Here is a 20,183-nt window from a genome sequence, read left to right on the forward strand (position 1 = left end):
GAAATCAAGTTATGCTTTGGTGTATAAAGACAGAAAAGATTTTTTTTTCTCTGAGATCAGATAATGATGCTCTTTCCTTCCTCTTTTTTCCCCAGAAACTACTTCTTCATTATCTTTTTCAGCAATCCTTCTCTCATAGAAGCAGGCCTCAGGGCTCTGTCCACAGAGAAGGGATTTCCCCTCTACTCCCATTGTCTGGATGCCTTCATCTGCTGTCATTTCAGGTTCCATATTAAAAAATAGTTATTGAGAGAGGAATTTTAGTTATTTAATGGATAAAGACAAATTTTTATTTCTGGTAGTTAAAATATAAGATATTTAAATCATTCTAATTCTTGATCAAATTAAATTTAAAATGTTTAATTTTTTCTTAGTAATTCATGGTAGGATAATAACCTCTTTGATGGAGAATTTTGCCTCATGGGTAAATGAGACTTGAGTTTGGTTTATTTCATGAAGAAATACAAAAACACTTTTTTTATTTTTAAGCAACTTCCTCATTTTCCATAGAATACCCACTTTATATTTAATTGTCAACTGCCATTAACCAATGTTGATTTGTTATTATGTCTAAGATTGCATTACCATGAATTTTCTTGATATGCATAATGTAAGTAAATACTCTATTTCTATTGTCTCCATAATTGTTTCTTTCTGATTTGAGTTTTCCAGGTTGAAGATGAACCTTTGATATTTTTACCCTAACCATCTTTTTACTGATTATTTTTATAATTATCTGGTAGAGACTCATTTTTATTCATTTCTTTAGTTTGGCTATTCAATTATATTTGATAGCCTTCCAGGCTATTAATTGTCTTGCCATTTATTCCTTCATGTTATATATCAAACTTCTCATACATTCACAGTCGTTCACCCTATAGACTAGTTTCTTAAGGAGACTGGTTTGTTATTAGTGATCTTGAGGAAGATGAGAATGTATTTCTATTAGTTATATGCTTTATCAAATCTAGTAGAAATCTCTTGCTAACAAGGTTTGTTGTTCATTCATTCATTCACATTTATCAATCAATTTTTGATGGAATGGGTTTAATGAGTAAACTGGAAAAATTAACAATGGGATGTGAGCTTGTATCTAGGATACTGGTCTTATATTGTGTTCTAGTCATGCCCAGTAGTAGAAATATTTAACAATCATCTCTCTTTAAAAAATCACAAAGGAATGCACATTTAATTTTAATCTATATTAACACTTTAAAAATTCACTTTCTTTATCTAGAAATCAGTATCACCTCTTCATTTGTGGCATTTGCCATTTTCTAAAGTATAAATGTTCACACTAAAAATTTAACAGCTTTTCTGAGTTTATTTGAATTGGCTCCAAACAAATCTTTGATTCTGTCATCCTTAATTGTTTTCTTATGATTTCCATAGCTTTTATCTTAAATCTCTATATTTTTTATCAAATTTGGACTCTCATAGAGTTTTTTTTGACCTGTCCATTATAATATCTCTAAAATGCACGCAAATAACTGGAATACTTTATTAACTAAGACACCTTTATGGAAACACAGATGTTGTTATATAACCTTCTCTTTGAACTCTTCACAATCTTATTCAGTCTTATTTTGCATTAGTTCTGTTTATATACTCAATATTCCATCCCTGTGACCTCTTTATTATTTCTCTATACATTATATATATATATATATATATATATATATATATATATATATATTTGCTGAAGCAATTGGGATTAAGTGACTTGCCCAAAAGTCACACAGCTAGAAAGTATTAAGTATCTCAAGGGAATTGTTAAGAACCATGCCTAAGTGAAGGGGCAGAATTGACCTGTCCCTGAGAGCCTTCACAGCTGTGAATCATAACACTTGAAGGATTTACAAAGCAGTCTTCAAAGATGTTCCTTGTGGATTGGGAATGAAATAAATTGGAGGCAAGAGGGAAGAGGAGAGAGTTCAGAGAACAGCAACTGCCTCTCATTATCCTTGCATCATTATCCTCTTCCTCATCATCATCCTCATCATCCTCTCACACAAAAAGAACCATTCTACAATTAGACCTCCAGCAGTCACTGGCAGGTGACTCTGGTATCACAACAAACCTTGAAGTACAAAAGAGCCATAGATTGGACACTGTAGTAAACATTTTATTATTATTATGTAGTAAACACACTCACTTTAATCATTATGTTTGCTTGTAATATTGTTTAATCCCATGTTTTCCATTAACTTGAAATACATTGTTGTTCAGAAATCTAATGATTTCATGATACTGGTATAAGGAAGGATCAATTTAGCCAGGCTTTGGGGGCACCTGGTAGCACAATGAATAGAGAACTAGACCTGGAATCAGAGGAATGGTTTAAATATGGCCTCAGGCACGTATTAGTTATGCACTCCTATTAAGTCACTTAACCCCATTTGCCTCAGTTTCCTTAGCTATAAAATGGGGATAATAACACCATTTATCTTGCTATGAAAACAAAATAAGATAATCTTTGTAATTCTGAAACATAGTAAGTATTGTATAAATGTTCTCTCTTTAAATACGAAAAAGAAAGGAAAAGTATCCTTCATTTCTTAATAAACTCAATATTTTTTTCAGCAATAATAGCTAATACACACACACATATATAATTTGCAAAGTTTCCATATGTTATATCAATTGATCTTCAGGACAATAAGGTGAAATAGGGGCTATTGTAATCACCATTTTATAACATTTTATAGTGAGACCGAGAAAGATGAGAGATTAAAGGTCACCAAGTTAATCCAACTCAGAACTGTCCAATTCCAAACCCAATAATCTAACCACTGTAGTATATACCTAGTTGTCTCTAGCTTAGATGTCTTTTGTTTGGTTCTTAATATATAAGTGAAGGAGGTTAGTGTGATTTAGACAGAGAAATATATTGTTTTTGCTTTTTAAATCACATATGTGGCATAAATTTGAATCCTGGACTCCTAAAGCAGCATTCAGAATAGATTTTCCTCCTTTGGTTGGAGCTTTCAAAAGAAAACAATGTTTACAAATATACACACACAGAGATTTTCAAATATACTACTGTTAATTATTAACTTCTTCATCCAAAATATGTAATTAATAATCACAGTTCATTTTAATATACCCTGGCAAATAACTGTTCAGTTACTTTACTCTCTTGAATTAAATTTGCCTTGAGATGGCAAGGTAACCCTTCAGGGCTCAATCCACCCTATCTTTTAGTTAAACTGAATCATAGCAATGTGAATCTGCCTTTTATATGTGTGAGTGAAATTCCTATTCTCATCTTCTTCCTATGATTATGTCTGCATTTCATTCCCAAGTTATTAAGTATCAAAAGGACAAAATTGGGGCAGCTAGGTGGTGCAGTGGATAAAGCACTGGGACCCATTTCAGGAGGATCTTAGTTCAAATTGAGGCTCAGGCACTTGATACATATTAGCTTGGGCAAGTCACTTAAACTGGCTTTTCTCACCAACTATCTATCTATCTATCTATTGATCTATCTATCTATCTATCTATCTATCTGTTTATCGTAGAGGAATAAAGCATGTGGTGTTTTTTTTTTAATTGTAGTTATTTCTATACCTAAGATGTTAGGGGAATAAAGCATATGTGTTTTGTTTGTTTGTTTGTTTGTTTGTTTTTTTAATTGTAGTCATTTTTCTGCCTATAGTTTGCTCTATTTTTAGCTGGTAAATCTGACCTTTATCAGAACCTGTGATTGATGGTCAAACTAATGCATATAAACAACATTGTTCCTTTCTGGATCAGGCTATTAAAAAAGGATTGTGTTCTCATTTCAGTCATGCCCCTTCCTTACATTTTAGACAAGTTATCTAACTATCCTCTAACTCTGATTTTGCATTTGTCAAATGAAATTAGTTACTATTCTCAAATGACATCTTCATATTGCTGGAAAAGCTGTTAGAGATTGTCTAGTGCTGATCATGATTTTAATAATAATAATAGCATTATCATCATAATAATATAATATAATATAAAGAAACTGAGGCACAGATAGATTTTTACTCTTTCCATTGTTCCATAAAACATTCTCAATCTAACCCCTTATTTTACAGATAAAGAAACTGAGGCACAGATAGTTAAATTTGCCTTTTTCTAAAGCCACATGCTTAATATTTATATAACCCAGACTAATTGCTACTCAGTTATGCTTCTTTTGTGTGGTTAAGACCTGAAGTTAGTAATAGGAAGGCAAAGAGGAAAATTGCTTATCTTTGGAGAGCTTTAGTATTATTCAAGTGCCATTTTATAAAATTTTTATTTCAGTGAACTAAAAAATCTTCCAGGAGATTAGAATGTTAGAGCTTTGTACTTCTAAAAATTGAATGATGTTTCCCAAATTGATAAATGATCAAAAGATATAAACCAACAATCTCTTAGGATTCAGTATTAACAGGGACCTAGCTGTACAACCATTATAAGATTGACTACATAAAGAAAATTTATTTGTAGTAGTTGGTTTTAAGTTAATTCCACATTCAATTATTAGGTATCCACTATGTGAAAAACACCGTACTAGGTTCTGAATTTTCTTTTGTCTTAAGGGGAGAGAAGTTGAAGAATGAACTTCTAACTCTTAAAAACAGGTGGGAGTTTCTCTGTGAATATTCAGTATTTGAGTATGTATATAGGGGAGAAAGAATAAGGTAGAAGAGATGACCTGTAGTAAGTCATAAGTCTGTGAGATATTGAAAATCAGCTTGTCTGTCTCATGTGATTGATATCTAGGCTATAAGCTAGTGGTTAGATTTCTATGTTCTAACACTTGTTTTTCTTTACTATTGCAACAAAGTTCATCAGTAAACTGATTAAGCTATCTACATTCACTTTGTACAATAAATAGGATAACATTTTGGAAATAGTAATCATTCCCTTGCATGTAAAGTGTAGCAGAAATAAGAAAATGATGCAAACAATAAAAAGAGTAAAATAAACAGAACAAAAAATTAATCAAAACTTTGAGTAATTATAAAGAATAAACTTGAACTTGGAGAAGAGATGAGAAAATGTAACTCAGTCTTTTCTTTGAAGAGATAGAGAACTACAGATAAGAAACTTGCCAACCTTTTTAGTCCCCCAGGGTCAATACCTTGGTGCCCTCCTTAACTTTTTAATCTTTTTCAACTTCCATATTCAATTTGTTACAAAAGTCTATTGATTTTAACTTCCTAACCTCTCTTTTATACACCTCCTTCTCTACTCAAACATTACAACTTATCTAATTCAAGTCCTCATCACTCAGAGTTGGAGTCTTCCAATAACTTGCTTATGGGTCTCTTTGCCACAAACTTCTCCCCACTCTAATCTATTTTTGACCCAACTATCAAAGTGATCTACCTAAAGCACAGGTCTGCTCATATTATAATCTTTCCATACTTAATAAACCCTAGGGAAAAAATCCAGATTATGCAATTTAATAGGAATCAGTTGATTCCCTCAGACACTGTAAGATATTAGTCTAGTTTGTAAATTTGGCCATATAACTCTTTCCTATTCAAGGAATGCCAATGACTGTATTAGTTCAAATGTAAAATCCTTTGTTCAGCTTTCAAAGCCACTCATGACTCACTCCATTTAATTTTATTGTCTTCTACATTGAATACATTCTTACTCATGTACTCTGCAATCCCATTATAGTGAGTTCCTTGCTATTCCTCTAACAAAACATTGCATCTCCTAAGTCAGGGTATTTTCACTGGCTGTCCTCCATGTGTGGAATACTCTTCCTCTTCATCTCTATCTCTTATAATGTGCTGGTTAGTTTTGTTGAAGTGATTTTTTTCCTCTTTCTTTTCTTTTTCTTTTTCTGGGGGTTACAAGATCTCAATCTCTGGATAGAATGGAGATATGTTTAGAAATAATGAAGTAAAAAAAAATAAATATTTTAAAGGGCAAACGCAAGAGAATTGGACTAAATGATCAATGAATTCATTTCTAATTTAAAATAGATGATCCTATTAACTTAACTATTAACTATAAACTTAAAACACAGTACTGGCATGACTCCTAATGGGAAATGTCAACAAAAAAATCATATTTTTCTGTTCAATTCTACCAAAATTTATTAAGCTCCTATTATGTATGTTTCAAAGTGCTAGGAACCTGTGATAGACAAATTAAAAAAAAAATATCCTTTTCCTTACAGGATCTGGTAGGGTTTGGGGGCATGGAGGAAAAGAGGGAAATGGAAGAAAGGTAATAAGAATATATATATATATACATATATATATATATATATATATATATGTATGTGTGTATGTGTGTATGTGTGTATGTGTGCAAAATTTTATACCCTATGTATTATTCAATCTAGTTGCTTTCTTTGCTATTTCATAAACAAGACACTTCATCTTTTGACTCCAGACATTTTTCCTGGCTGTTTCTCATGCCTGGAATGTTCTCCCTCCTTTACTAGCTGATGCTTTTAATTCCCAACTAAAATCCCACCTTCTACAGAAAGTTTTCCTATTCCCTATTAAGTCCAATGCCTTCATTCAAATATTTTTCTATTTATCCTTTAAACAGCGTGCTTTGCATATATTTGTTTTCATGCTGTGTACTTCATTAAACTCTAAGCTGCTTGAAGTCAATGCCTATCTTTTGTCTCTTTTTGTATCCCAAGCACATAGCACAGTGCATGATACATAGTAGGTATTTAACAAAAATTTATTGATTTATTCCTTACTTCAGATTGCATAATGTCATAAAAGTCTTCCCATGCTTCTCTGAATTACCTTTATTTATCAATTGTTACAGAGTAGCAATGAAACATTTTCTTCATGTATCACAATTCATTTAACAATTTCTCAACTTTTGGCATCAACTTGGTTCTTTGTATTTAACTACTACAAAAGAAGTTATGAATATTTTCAATCTACCTCTTTTTGCAAAAAATAAAAAAGAAGCCCAGAGAAGGAAAATGACTAACTATCTACATCCTCAAGAGGCATACCACATACATACTTAAAAGTGGTAGAGATAGAATTTAGTTAGACCAGGTTTTCTGACTAAAGTTAGTATTCTTCACCAATTATTTGTCCATTGTATTATGTTTCTACCAAGTCATCTTTTGGTAAAGCAATCAATTAATCAATTTTCAGCCACAAGTCCTGTTGTATGCCTGCTTTATCACATGGCATGGCAAGAAAGGCTTTTACAGTCTTGTATTTACAATGCATTTGTTTTTTTACAGTTTTTTTTTCAGTTGACTATGTTGCACCTGCTACTGGGGCTCAGTTTACTCTAAAGGAAAAAAAAAACTATGGCAATTGTCAAAGTCATTTAAAAATACCTTGAGGAATATTTGAGACCTCATATAAAACTCTGAAACCTGTTGTGTTTTGGAGCAGCCCCAACTCTACCTCTAAATTTCCTTTATTTTCTTTCTCATGTTCTTAGAAGATGATTTCCATGAAAACGAGATCTTTATTTCTTGAGAGTTCATCTGCTCCTGCTGTTCAGAGAAAAGAAGTGCTTAAAATTTAAGTTCTACAAATGGAATTAGAATGTTTCTCAGAACTTCCCACAAGGCACAAGTAGCTTATGCAAGTCTACAAGGGATTCAGGCACTGCTGCCTACCAGCTGCTGTTGGGACCAGATTTTGCTTTTAGCTCTTTTCTTTTGGACCTCTCATGGAAGAGAACAGCCATTATAACTTACATAGTAGTCAACTTTGGGATGATGAGACCAGTAATACATTTTCTACTCTTCATTCTGTTCTAAACTTTTGGTTTGGATTTATTTGTGTCTAATTTTAAAAAATAATCAAATTTCATTTTGATTGTACTAGCATTTATTACTCACTGTAATTATCAGGGGATGCTAATATACCTTTTAAGTGATATATGTAAAATGAGGGTATGGGAGTGGATGATCTCTAAAGTGCCATAATCTCTAATTTCTGTGAGTCCCTAAATTAAATTGTACTAATAAATCTAATTAATTTAAATACTTTGAATTACATTACATAATTATTTCATTTGATCCTTATGATGATTTTGAAATATAAGCATTATATTTATTATCATTTTCCTTTTACAGAGGAAGAAATAAACTCAGTTTAAATGTTTTGCTCAGCTAATAAGTATAAAAAGTGGGATTCAAAATCCAATTCTTCCTGGTTTCAGATCCAGAGTTTTAGCCACTCACAATGCCACTCTACCACTCAATTGGGATTATCCCTTTTTTATGTCACTGTCTTTTTAAAAAAAAATACCTTTTCCATTTTTTTTTTCTAGTTAAGGAATACTACACATTAAGTTGACAAAATATTTATAGTTAAACTTGAATTTTTGTATGTGGGTCAGGTTTTCCATCATTTCACAAATCCGTTGACTGATTGTCATATGAACTTCCTTAGGGACTTACTAGACAGGTTCTTTCTGAATAAGCTATTCAATGAGAATATGTTTGGCATTTAGGTCATGGATTAGATCAGAGAACGTTAAAGCCCATGCATACCTTAGAGATCATCTAGTCTGATCCCCTCATTTTACTGATGGATAAGCTGTAACACAGAGATGATGTGATTTGCCAAAAACCACATGGCTTTGTGCAGTCTAAGTCAGAGGCATTTAGGATATGAGGTTGCAATTTATGTACTAGAGAACATATCATGAATTATTTCTAATCTGACCAAGAAGATACAGTAACAGACATGATATCTGAATACTTAAAGAAGACTCTCTAAAGATATGGATACAAATATTATAGTGAAGGTTAAAAATATATGTATATATATTTTTATTTGGGGAATGGTCTTATTATTTCATTGATATAGGGCATTTCTACAAGTTCTTTTTTTAATTAACTTGTTTTCAATGAAAAAATAAAAAAAATCCAAATCTTCATAAGAAAGATTAATAGTCAAGTAAAAATAATCCCCATGTTGGCCATCTTTAAAATATATATTTCTTATTTTACATTGAGTTTATCAGCTTTCAAGAGTTTGGTGGTATTCTTCACCAAAGGTCCTATGAATTTGAAGTTGGTAATTTTACAGAAAGACTGCTTACTGACCTTTGTGACTATGTTTACATTCTACTGTATTAGTGCATGTTTCTTTTAAATCATCAACTTATTTATTATGTTCACAACACAGTGGCATTTAATTATATTTATATAACATAATTCATTGATGAATTTCCCAGTTGAGGAACACACCCCTTGATTTCTAGGGGTTTTTAAATTACAAAAAGAGTTGTTATAAATATGTTTGTACTCATACATTCATTTTCCCATTCATTAATTTATTTGAATTATAGACTGGTGAAAGAATATGAATAGTTTACTGATATTTAGGAGGCATTGTTTCAGCTTTCTAAAAATGGTTATATCAATTCATAGCTCTATCAATAAAGTACCATTGTACCTGTTTTCTTGGTTCCCCAATATTTGTGACTTTTTCTTAAACTTTGCTAACTTGATGAATGTAAGTGAATTGTCAGAGTAGTCTTAATTTGCATTTCTCTTGTCAAATAAGCTGAAGTTAACAAGATTGTATTAAATATATACTATGTGGCTGACACTGTTAAGCATGAGGAAAAATAAAAACATCCTTGATCTCAAGAAGTTCACATTTATGGAGGAAACTGCATGCAGAGAAATCACACACACACACACACACACACACGCACACACACACACACACAGACACAATTTACAAAAGTTAAATTGATGGCAATTTTAGAGGGAAGGTACTAAAACCATAGGTTGTAGAATATAGAGAAAAAGATCTTTACATAATGTAGGCCTTTAGTTGAGCTTGAAGGAAGCCTGGAAATCCCTGTATCAGTGATAAAGAAGGAAAGAAATCTAAATATGGAAGACAGGTAGAGAAAAGGAAGAGAATGGGGAGATAGAATTTGGTATGTGATCATCATTTGTGGAGTACACATAACACTGGAAAAGTAGAAGGAAGCCAGGACTTTTAAAGCCAAATGTAGATTTTTATATTTAATCCTTGAAATAATAGGGTCCTACCTACTTGAGTTAATTTAGTATGTAAGTGACACAATTAGACCTGTGACCTGATTTTATGGATTTTTTTCCCCCTTTAAGAATTTAATTATGATGTCTTTTATTGATTTTCCTGAAATTAGTTTCTTAAAATTATCTTATTTTTCTTTTTTATTAATTTTATAATTATATTTTTGATAGTACATATGCATGAGTAATATTTTTTACATTATCCCTTGTATTAATTTTTCCAAATTTTCCTCTCCCTCCCTCTACTCCCTCCCCTAGATGGCAGGCAATCCCATACATATTAAATGTGTTACAATATAACCTAGATACAATATATGTGTGTAAAACCAATTTTCTTATTGCACGGTAAGAACTGGATTCCGAAGGTATAAGTAACCTGGGTAGAAAGACAATAGTGCAAACCGTTTACATCCAATTCCCAGTGTTCCTTTTCTGGGTGTAGCTGTTTCTCTCCATCATTGATCAACTGGAAGTGAATTAGATCTACTTTATGTTGAAAATATCCACTTCAATCAGAATACATCTTCATACAGCATTGTTGTTGAAGTGTACAGTGATCTTCTGGTTCTCTTCATTTCACTCAGCATTAGTTCACATAAGTCTCTCCAAACCTCTCTGTATTCATCCTGCTGGTCATTTCTTTACAGAGCAATAATATTCCATAACCTTCATGTACCATAATTTACCCAACCATTCCCCAATTAATGGACATCCATTCATCTTCCAGTTTCTAGCCACTACAAAAAGAGCAAAAACATTTTGGCACTTACAGGTCCTTTTCCCATTTTTAGTATTTCCTTGGGATATAAGCCCAGTAGTAGCACTGCTGGATCAAAGGGTATGCACAGTTTGATAACTTTTTGGGAATGGTTACAAATTGTTCTCCAGAATGGCTGGATTCTTTCACAACTCCACCAACAATGCATCAGTATCCCAGTTTTCCCACATCCCCTCCAACATTCATCATTATCTTTTCCTGTCATCTGAGCCAATCTGATGGGTGTGTAGTGGTATCTCAGAGTTGTCTTAATTTGCATTTCTCTGATCAGTAGTGATTTGGAACATTCTTTCATATGAGTGGATATAGTTTCAATTTTATCATCTGAAAATTGTCTATTCATATCCTTTGACCATTTATCTATTGGAGAATGGTTTGATTTCTTATAAATTAGAGTCCATTCTCTATATATTTTGGAAATAAGGCCTTTATCAGAACCTTTAACTGTAAAAATATTTTCCCAATTTATTACTTCCCTTCTAATCTTGTTTGCATTAGTTTTGTTTGTACAAAAGCTTTTCAATTTGATGTAATCAAAATCTTCTATTTTGTAATCAATAATGATCTCTAGTTCTCCTTTGATCATAAATTCCTTCCTCCTCCCCAGGTCTGAGAGGTAGACTATCCTCTGTTCCTATAATCTATTTATGATTTCATTCTTTATGCCTAAATCATGAACCCATTTTGACCTTTTCTTGGTATATGGTGTTAAGTGTGGGTCCATATTTAATTTCTGCCATACTAATTTCCAGTTTTCCCAATAGTTTTTTCAAATAATGAATTCATATCCCCAAAGTTGGTATCTTTGGGTTTGTCAAACACTAGATTACTATAGTTGTACCCTATTTTGTCCTGTGTACCTAAGCTGTTCCACTAATCGACTAGTCTATTTCTTAGCCAATACCAAATGGTTTTGGTGACTGCTGCTTTATAATACAGCTTTAGATCAGGTACAGCTAGACCACCTTCCTCTGACTTTTTTTCATTAATTCCCTTGAAATTCTTGACTTTTTATTCTTCCATATGAATTTTTCCTAGGTCATTAAAATAGTTTCTTGGGAGTCTGATTGGTATAGCACTAAATAAATAGATTAGTTTGGGGAGTATTATCATCTTTATTATATTTGCTCGGCCTATCCAAGAGCACTGAATGTCTTTCCAATTATTTAAATTTGACTTTATTTTTGTGGCAAGTGTTTTGTAATTTTGTTCATATAATTCCTGACTTTTCTTGGGTAGATGGATTCCCAAATATTTTATACTTTCTACAGTTGTTTTGAATGGAATTTCTCTTTGTATCTCTTGCTGTTGCATTTTGATGGTAATGTATAAAAATGCTAAGAATTTATGAGGATTTATTTTGTATCCAGCAACTTTGCTAAAGTTGTGATTTATTTCTAATAACTTTTTATTAGAATTTCTGAGGTTCTCTAAGTATACCATCATATCATCTGCAAAGAGTGATAGTTTGATTTGCTCATTTCCTACACTTATTCTTTTAATCTCTTTCTTGACTCTCATTGCCAAGTCTAGCATTTTTTTTTTTTTTTGGCATTTCAATAGTTTTATTGAAAGGTCACTTTCTTAGTACCAGAACATAATGGTACTTTGTTAGGTTACTTCAGCCAACTTTAGTTTGCATTGATGAATTAAAAAGGAAATTCTTCAATGAATCAGGTGTTTAGGAGTAACTGAAGAGTGCATCTGCAAAATGCTTTACAAAATGAAGCATAAGACATGAGACATACTGTTGTTTCTTTGGTTTCTCTTTAAAGGTTTTTTCCCCCCATTTTGATTTTTCCACAACATGATGTCAAAGGGAAATTTGAACTAGTTACAGCTATTGTGGAAGTTAAGCTATATATTGTACTGATTATATGCTTTCCCAACCCTATATATATGTCAATTTAGATTCATTAACCTACAACTAGCCTTAAATTCTCCAACTACCACATAATTTGTCTAATAAATTGCTACTTATTTGAATCTGGATAGACAACTCACTTTAGTCTAAGTTGAACTGTTACAGGAGCATTATAACAATAGCATACCCCATATGTATTGCTTTTAAACACAAAGCTCTATATACTAACAATTCAGCTTTATACTAACAATAATCCTTATTTAAAAGTTCTGGAGTGTTAGTGTTAGCATACATTGCTTTAGAAGGGCTCAGCTGAGGTTTCAGATTGGTAGACTATGAGAGTTGCTTTTATAATAAAATTTTTTTTCTTACGGGCTAGATATTTAGATAAAAATCATTCTGTATAAAACTTTGTATATCATATCACTTGTTCCCTAGGATAATTTTGAAGATCACTTCAAATTTAACATATCAGTCTACAACTGTAATAGAATTTTATAAATCAAATTTAAATAATATGCCAAACAAAAATAAATCTTTAGAATTATTGGATTATCTAGTTGTATAAGGCTTTAATAAGGTTGTTTATACTGCCTCAAAGACTAGTAACCCTGACTATACTAAAGTGCATCATACCATTTTTCTGAAGTTGATCTGTTTTGATGTGAACTTGTATCACAATTCAAATAACCTCAATCAATCATACCTTGCCATCAATACTACCTATAATCAATATAATGATCCAGATACTAGATTGGATCAATATTAACTGTCAATTCACAGTATAGTCTCCCATCATTATTCTACATTAAGTTTTCACATTTGAGTTTTAGTTTTTATAAACATGCTTCAAAGAAGATCATAATTTAGTCCTGAACACATTTTCAACTGCAGATCACATAATCAATTTCCAACTATAAGCCTGTTTTCTCTCCAAGTCTGAAAACATCAATGCGAACCTAGTTGCTATGTTTCAGGCTTCACAGCTTAAATCCATTCTAATACTGGAGAGTCCACAATTCTGATGTGAAGGGAGCTTTCAAAATAGCCTAATTTCTTCACCATGAGAATCCTATTAAGACCCCGTTTCAGGGATTGTTGGAGGATGAGCGATTTTGTAATAATTATGTTTCAACTGACTTGCAGTATGCCCAGACACAATCCACTTCAACTTCTGAACATTTGGTTTAGAACACTTGTTGATGAATATTCAGTTAGGCACTTTGCTACAAGTTCCTGCTAGAAGGTCAGATCTCTGCCATTTATCTTGGGATGTTTCTGAAGACATTCTACTCCTTCTGTCAATTCTATAAATTTCTGTGCTTGAATCTCCAGTGCAATTATAGACAAGGCCAATACAGATGGCTTTGCTTTAGAAAACATAATCCTACAGTGGCATGCCTTAAGCTGAGCTTCCAGTCTTTCAAAACTCAGGTTCTTTCTCCTTTCAAATGGTAAGTTTTCATGAATGAGTGAATAATAAAGCTGTAGAAACTGAAAGGCAGTAGTAGCTTTGACTTTCCAACACACCTTCTCTAATACAATCTTTTCCATTCTCATTAGGTCAGAAACTGTGAATTTGCATTGGCTTATTCGGATCAAATCAGTGGCTAATGGGACATTTCTCTCTTCTTCTGTTGATTTCACAGCCAGATAGAAGCAACTTAATCCCACACACCCAAGATATTTGGGCTGTACCTTCATTTTGGATAGAAATCTGTCCAGTAAATTCACAGCTAGAGAAAAAGTCTCTGTGTCAAAACCAAAGAACTGAGTTAGGCTAAGAAGGTCTTTCACTTTGAAGTCTCTCAGTCTTGCAGTCATCTGAAGGCCATTATCATGAGCAGATTCAATTAGTCTCAAGCCACAGACCTTTGGCTGACCTCTGGACTCCTGTTCCAACAGAACATTTAGCTGGTGCAGCAGTTTCTGAGCTCCAGTTGTTACTAGTGCTTCTATCATCTTGAGCTCCTCGTGGAGGCTCTTCCTCTGTAGCAGGCCTCCCCCCCGGGGCCTGTCCTCTCCTCATCCTGAAAAATTAGTTCAAAAGTCCTGGAAGACTTGGGAACTATATGGGGGAGAGGAGAGGGGCCCGGGGGGCAGATGCTGTAGGGGACTTCTGGGGCAGCGGCTCCAGCGAGCTGAGAATGGTGTCAGTCCCAGGCCGCGGAGTGCTAAGAAGTCTAGCATTTCTAATATAATATTGAATAGTAATGGTGATAGTGGGCAACCTTGTTTTACTCCTGATCTTACTGGGAAAGGTTCCAGTTTATCTCCATTACATATTATGCTTACTGAAGGTCTTAAATATATGCCCTTGACTGTTTTAAGGAATAGTCCATTTATTCCTATACTCTCAAGTGTTTTTAGTAAGAATGGATGTTGTATTTTATCAAATGCTGTTTTTGCATCTATTGAGATGATCATATGGTTTTTATTAATTTGATTATTAATATGGTCACTTATACTAATAGTTTTCCTAATATTAAACCAGCCCTGCATTCCTGGAATAAATCCTACTTGATCATAGTGTATTATCCTGGGGATAATTTTCTGAAGTCTTTTTGCTAATATCTTACTTAAGATTTTAGCATCAATATTCATTAAGGAGATTGGTCTACAATTCTCTTTCTCAGTTTTCAATCTACCTGGTTTAGGTATCAGTACCATGTCTGTGTCATAAAAGGAGTTTGGTAGGATTCCTTCATCCCCTATTTTTTCAAATAATTGTTCTTTAAATGTTTGGTAGAATTCACATGTAAATCCATCTGATCCTGGGGATTTTTTCCTGGGGAGTTGATTAATAACTTGTTCTATTTCTTTTTCTGAAATGGGACTATTTAAGCAATTTACCTCCTCCTCTGTTAATCTTGGAAGCCTATTTTTTGGAGGTAGTCATCCATTTCACTGAAGTTATCAAATTTATTGGCATAAAGTTGGACAAAGTAATTCCTTGTTATTTCTCTAATTTCCTCTTCATTGGTGGAAAGATCCCCCTTTTCATTTTTAAAACTAATAATTTGATTTTCCTCTTCCTTTTTATGATCAGATTTACCAAAGGTTTGTCTATTTTATTGGGTTTTTCATAAAACCAACTCTTAGTTTTATTTATTAATTCAATAGTTTTTTTTTTTTTTTTTACTTTCAATATTATTGATTTCTCCTTTTAATTTTACAATTTTAAGTTTAGTTTTTGGTTAGGGGTTTTTAATTTTCTAGCTTTTTAAGTTGCAGGCCCAATTCATTGATCTTCTCTTTCTCTATTTTATTCAAGTAAGCCTCTAAAGATATAAAATTTCCCCTTATTACCGCTTTAGCTGCATCCCACAAATTTTGGTATGATGTCTCATCATTGTCATTATCTTGAGTGAAATTATTAATTGTTTCTATAATTTGCTGTTTCACCCAGTCATTCTTTAAGATGAGATTATTTAGTTTCCAATTACTTTTTGGTCTATTTACCCCTAACTTCTTGTTGAATATAGTTTTTTATTGCATTGTGATCTGAGAAGAAAGCATTTACTATTTCTGCCTTCCTGCATTTAATTTTAAGATCTTTATGTCCCAATATATGGTCAATTTTTGTATATGTTCCATGAACTGCTGAGAAGAAAGTATACTCCTTTCTATCACCATTCAATTTTCTCCAAAGATCTATCATACCTAGTTTTTCTAATGTTCTATTTACCTCTTTAATTTCTTTCTTATTTGTTTTGTGGTTTGATTTATCTAATTCTGAGAGTGCAAGGCTGAGATCTCCCACTATTATAGTTTTGCTCTATTTCTTCTTGCAACTCTCTTAATTTCTCCTTTAGGAAGTTAGATGCTATACCACTTGGTGCATATATGTTTAGTATTGATATGGTTTCATTGTCTATGCTACCTTTTAGCAAGATATAGTTTCCTTGCTTATCTCTTTAAATTAGATCAATTTCTGCTTTTGCTTGATCTGAGATAAGGATGGCTACCCCTGCTTTTTTTGGCTTCACTTGAAGCATAATCGATTCTGCTCCAGCCTTTTACCTTTACTCTGTATGTACCTTACTGCTTTAAATGTGTTTCCTGTAAACAACATATTGTAGGGTTCTGACTTTTGATCCAGTCTGCTATCCGCCTCCGTTTAATGGGTGAGTTCATCCCATTCATATTTACAGTTAAAATGACTAATTCTGTATTTTCTGCCATCATATTATCCCCTGATTATACTTTTTTCCCCTTTCCCCCTGAACCCCTTCCCCAGTATTGAATTTATGAACCCCACTTGTGCTATGCAGCCCTCCCTTTTTAGTATCCCTCTCTCCCCTCCTTTTAAGTCCCTTCCCCTTCCTAGTACCCTTCCCTTATTCCTCTTTTCCTTTTCCTTTTTCCTCTCCCCCTTATAATGAGGTGAGAGAGAATTATCTGAAAAACAAATATGTCCATTATTTCCTCTTTGAGCCTACTCTGATGAGAGTAAGATTCACACAATGTTTCTCCCCCTCTCTAAATTCCCTCCAATGTGGTAAATTTTCTTTGCCTCTTCCTGGGATGTATTTTCCCTCTTTTTATCTCTTCTTCCCCGTTTTCTAATACTATCCCCTTCCCTTTACTATTTCCCTTTTTTATGTTATATCAGTAAAATCAAATTATCCATGTGAACTTTCTGTATATCCACAACAGAAATACAGTTCTCAAGAGTTCTTTTTACCTTTTTCTGCTTCTCTTGAGTCTTGTGGATGTAGATCAATTTTTTTTTGTTTAAATCTGGTTTTTTTCTTAGAAATAAATGAAATTCCTCTGTTTCATTAAATGTCCATCTTCTTCCATGGAAGAAAATGCTAAACTTAGCTGGGTAGTTTATTCTTGGTTGCATTCCTAGTTCCTTTGCCTTTTGGAATATCAGGTTCCAGGCCCTTTGATCCTTTAATGTGAAGGCAGCCAGATCTTGAGTGACCCTTATTGTGGTACCTTGATATTTGAATTATTTTTTTTCCTAGCTGCTTGCAATATTTTTTCCTTAATTTGTTGGTTCTGCAGCTTAGCTACAATGTTGCGTGGAGTTGTTTTGTTTTTTTTAGGGTCTTTTTCAGAAGGTTTTTGATGGATTCTTTCAACGCCTATTTTCTCTTCTGTTTCTATTATCTCTGGACAGTTCTCTGATGATTTCGTGTAAAATAGAATCTAAGCTCTTTTTTCATCATAATTTTCAGGAAGTCCAATGATCCTCAGATTATCTCTCCTAGATCTATTTTCCAGGTCTATAGATTTTCCCAGTAAATATTTGATGCTATTCTCCAGTTTTTCATTTTTTTTGACTGATTCTTGGTTTCTCAATGAATCATTCTGTTCAGTCCTGATTTTTAATGAGTTATTTTCTTCATTCACATTTTTTAGTTCTTTTTGTATATGTCCAATTGAGTTTTTAAATGAATTATTTTGCTCTGTTGAATTTTTTTTCCATTTCACTAATTTTTTTTTCTAAATCACAAATCCTACTTCTTTGGGAAGTTTTTATCTTTTCCAATTCAGAAATCCTACTTTCCTGTGATTTTTTTAACCTTTTCTAATTCACAAATTTTGTATCCCTGCACCTCCTGTGAATTTTTTATTTTTTCCAACTCAGATTTCAGGACATTATTATCCTCTATCATAACTTCTTTCTTTTCCCCATTTTCTTCAAACTCTTTTAACTTTTTAATTGTCTCTTCTAGGAGAAAGTTATGTGATGGGGGGCAGGTATCATTTCCCTTTAGGGTGTTATCTGGAGGCTGTATGCTGTTAGCCTCCTCAGGGTTGGAGACCCACTCTTTCTCTGTATAGAATGTGTCAATAGTTCTCTTCAGTTTCTTACTCATTGTTAAAACTCATTGGAGTCAGCCTTTTGGGTAGGAAATTTACCAGCTTCCTCCCAGAGAGGCTGGAAAGGAGCAAAATTGTTACTGGGCTATGAGAGAGCTCTAAGAGAGAGTTCCCCTCCCCTCTAACTACTCAGAGGTGGTTAGCATGGCTGCCCTGCAAGGAGTGCCCAGTGAAGGACCCCTGCTGTGTGGCCTAGCGACTGCCCTGAGGCTAGAGGCTTAACAGTAATAGTGTCACAAACCCCACCCAAAGCCTCCCGCGGGGCCACGGATATTAGCAGCAGATACATGAAAAGCCCCTGTGCTCAAACTGGAAGTGTCTGCCCGGGAAGCATAGTTGCTGCTGCTGGGTTCCACTGCTGCTGGAGTTTCGCTACTGTTAGAATTCCACTGCCTCAGGCTGAGCCCCGCACTATGTGGATTAGAGGCTACCCTGACTGTGTCCCCCACTGTTCAGGTTATTAATTGTCCCAAGGAAAAGCCCCAGAGAGCAGCAGGTGGCTGCACAGCCATGCAGAGATTGGTTTTGGGTCACTTCCAGTTTGGGGTGGTTATATTTTCTGGTTTTTTATTTTAAAGTGGCTTTGATTTCTCTTCTGATCTGCTGTTTTACAAGCAGATTAGAGCTATCAGCCTATGCCAGATTCCTCTATCTCAGTGGCTTCTCTGATCCCAGAGTTCTCTCCAGCCCCTTTGGCACAATGTGTTAGCCCCTAGTCCAACCCTGTCTGTGCTGGTCTTTTTTTCTTCCCCTCAGAACCGACCTTTTCTGTTGAAATTCCAGATTCTATTTGGCTGGTAAGTTGTGCTTCTAATACTTGTGGTTTTTATCAGTCTAGCATTATTTTTGAGGCTAATTTAACTAGTTGGTATTGAGCGTAGAAGGGAGCTTAGAAATTCACATGTATCTTCTCTGCCATCTTGGCTCCGCCCCCTATCTTATTTTTCTTGTATTAATCTGAATATTTTCTATTTTTTTAAGTATCTATCCATCTTGGGGGCAGCTAGGTAGTGCAGTGGATAGAGCACCAGTCCTGAATTCAGGAGGACCCAAGTTCAAATCCGGTCTCAGACACTTAACACTTCCTAGCTGTGTGACCCTGGGCAAGTCACTTAACCTCAGCCTCAAAAAAAAAAAAAAAAAGCATCTATCCATCTTAACCTAAGTTGCCATTTTATGGGCAAATAGATGGGCAAAATATTTTTAAATAATTTTTATTATGCTTCTTTTAAATTTAGCATCAATTTTCTTTTTCAGTTTTTTGATACTTGATTAATGGTTTGAATTCTTTGAATAGTTCCTGACATAGGAAAAGCAAAGAGAGTAGAAGAAAGGCAACTTCAAGTAATCATAAATTCCTTTCCAAATATTGAAATAACATCTCACATAGAATTCTGGAGTAGTGAAATTAACAAAAAATTGGAGTTAAACAGTTTTTCAGTCATAAACTACTTGGGAGTTAGCAGAAATGGTCTGTCTTACAGTGGAATTGTCACTGTATGATTCAGAATAGACTATGCCTGTCAAACCAACAGCAAGCTTTGGGGTTTGCTGCAGGAATGAGAGTAACAGTTTCTGGAGTTTTCAGTTCATAAATAGTAAGGGAATCAAACAACTAGTCAGACATCACAGGATATTCCAGTATTCTTGGCATTAGGTATAGGGCCTCATTGTATTTCTGATTCACAGTCCCAGAGTGAGGTAGA

At 33.7% G+C, this 20,183-nt stretch overlaps 1 pseudogene; it reads right to left on the reverse strand.

Annotated features, from left to right (window-relative positions):
- Positions 1-13,878: 13,878 nt before the first annotated feature.
- LOC141541259 (cyclin-G1 pseudogene) lies at positions 13,879-14,601 on the reverse strand (annotated as a pseudogene).
- Positions 14,602-20,183: the final 5,582 nt, after the last annotated feature.

This window comes from Sminthopsis crassicaudata, chromosome 4, assembly GCF_048593235.1.
Source record: "Sminthopsis crassicaudata isolate SCR6 chromosome 4, ASM4859323v1, whole genome shotgun sequence".
In the NCBI taxonomy this organism is placed as follows: Eukaryota; Metazoa; Chordata; class Mammalia; order Dasyuromorphia; family Dasyuridae; genus Sminthopsis; species Sminthopsis crassicaudata.